This window comes from Pinus tabuliformis, chromosome 5_2, assembly GCF_031772625.1.
Source record: "Pinus tabuliformis cultivar Carrire ecotype Pingquan chromosome 5_2, CPIR1, whole genome shotgun sequence".
NCBI lineage: Eukaryota > Viridiplantae > Streptophyta > Pinopsida > Pinales > Pinaceae > Pinus > Pinus tabuliformis.
The window spans coordinates 954,552,611-954,554,978 of record NC_142306.1 but is presented as its reverse complement, the minus strand read 5'-3'; the positions used below and the strand labels follow the sequence as shown (position 1 = coordinate 954,554,978).

The 2,368-nt window shown below is 45.0% G+C and overlaps 1 pseudogene; it reads left to right on the top strand.

Annotated features, from left to right (window-relative positions):
- The first annotated feature begins 738 nt into the window (after nucleotides 1-738).
- Nucleotides 739-2,154, top strand: LOC149162436 (phospholipase A1-II 1 pseudogene; annotated as a pseudogene).
- The last annotated feature ends 214 nt before the right edge of the window (nucleotides 2,155-2,368 follow it).

Genomic DNA, 2,368 nt, shown 5'->3' with positions numbered 1-2,368 from the left:
TTTAAAAAGTTGAATCACACCATTAAATATTTCAATAATTTTTCTTAAAACTCGATCTATTTTATAATTTATATCAAAATACATTACATTTTGAAATCCATATATCATTACACCATATTCTCACATAAAAAGGGGGAAAAATTATCCATACCATTCTCATGTCACCATATTTTCACATAAACAAAGAAAATAAATTGGCCAAGGTTGTTTGGTACTTTGTTTACAACCTTTTTCCATTTTCTAAATTGATTTCGGAGTAGCCCTGCTTAGCCATTTCATGTCACCAGATTCTAGCATAACGAGCGAAAAAATTGCCCAGGGTTGCTTGATAAACAAGTAATCAATTAAATTAATTAAACGTGGGATTTGACATTATAGGAATGATATCTTTGTTGAAATTTGGGAGTGCTTGAGGGAAGATATTTCACTTGGGATGTGATCATTGATTGTTAGGGGTCATGAAATTAGGTTAATTTCTAGAATAAAGATTAAGACTAAGACTAAGTTGTATAAAGATTAAGATATTTTCCTACCCTGCACCACTGATGTACCTCATCCTTCGTTTCGCATTCCATATTGGACTTTGAGGCCACATCGAAATATTCTGTCTCACGCCATCTCGGGACTGTAGCCTTCACATCTTTATGACACATGGCCAGCCCCAGATTCTTTCACGGGATCATAAGATATAATTTAATTATTTAAATCCAATTTTGTTTTAAAGATCGCACACTGAAATATTCGACTCTGTAAAAGAAACGATCATGGCAGAAATAGTCGCAGGAAGCATCGCCAGGAGATGGAGATTACTGCAGGGGAGCAACCAGTGGGAGGGAGTCCTGAACCCTCTCGACTCTGACCTCCGTAAAAGCATTCTCATCTACGGAGACCATTCTCAGGCAACCTACAATACATTCATCAGCGGGCGCCGCTCCAAATACGCGGGCAGCTCCAGATATGGCGGCCCTCATTTCTTCGACGACCTCGGCTTAACAAAGCGGCCGACAGAGTGGGGATACAGCATTTCCAAATTCATCTACGCCACCTCCACCATCGATTTGCCGGAGGCCTTTATTGTGACATCCCTCTCCCGCGAGGCATGGAGTCGCGAGTCCAACTGGATGGGCTACGTTGCCCACGTTACCGACACCGGAAAAACGCAATACGGGCGGCGCGACATCACAGTGGCATGGAGAGGAACCATCGAGTCCCTCGAGTGGATTAACGACTTCGACCCTGGCCAGGCCACGCTCTCCACTCTCCTCCCCGACCAAACGGGGCTCGACCAAGAGACCGACAAGGTGGCTAGGCACGATGCGAGGGTGCAAAGGGGCTGGTTCTCTATCTACACTTCTGACGACCCGCGCTCGCCCTTCAACAAAACCAGCGCCAGACAACAAGTCCTGCAAGAGCTCAAGCGGCTCCTGGAATTATACAAGGACGAGGAGATCAGCATCACTACCACGGGTCACAGCCTCGGTGCCGCCCTCGCCACGCTCTGCGCCTTCGACATCGTCATCAACGGCCTCAATAAACCCTCTGGCAAAGCCACAACGATTCCCGTGACCGCCATAGTTTTTGCCAGCCCCCGGGTGGGCAACGATGCGTTCACGAAAGTGGTCGACAAGCTCCCCGACCTCAGAGTCTTGCGCATCACTAATAACCCCGACCTCGTCCCGCTATATCCGTTCCTGGGCTACGCAGATGTCGGCGTCGAGCTACGGGTCGATACCGGCAAGTCACCGTACCTGAAGAATCCCGGCGACGCCTCCCACTGGCACAACCTGGAAGCGTATCTGCACGCGGTGGCCGGCACAAGAGGGAAAAACGATCCGTTCAAGCTGGAGGTGGATCGAGATATTGCCCTTGTCAATAAGTCCACAGATTGGTTGAAGGATGATTATATGGTTCTTGATTCATGGTGGGTTGAAAAGAACAAGGGGATGGTGCAGGGAAACGACGGGCACTGGCTCATGTCCAAACCTCCTGACGAAGATCTTGCACAGCCTGATCACGACTCACTCTCTGCTAAATCATAGTATGCGTTGTAAAATAGTAGTAATTTAGCAGTGTATATTTGCAGGATGCAGCTTCACATTCTATATATATTTAGCTGCTTCTAGCTATATATATATATATTACCCAATTATATATTTGTATAATATTTGTGAGAATGTAGTGTGAAAAATTATTGGTGGTGTGTAATTTGATTTTCTAGTATTTTTAAGTGTAGTTATTGGCTCTTGCTGCATTAGACATTAAGGTATTAAGAGCCTTGGCAATCCTTTCTAAATGACTATTATTCAAAAGCATTAAGTTTGGCAATTTCTTCTTAGTCAAGGTTGAAAGTAAGTATGGCAGCAATAGA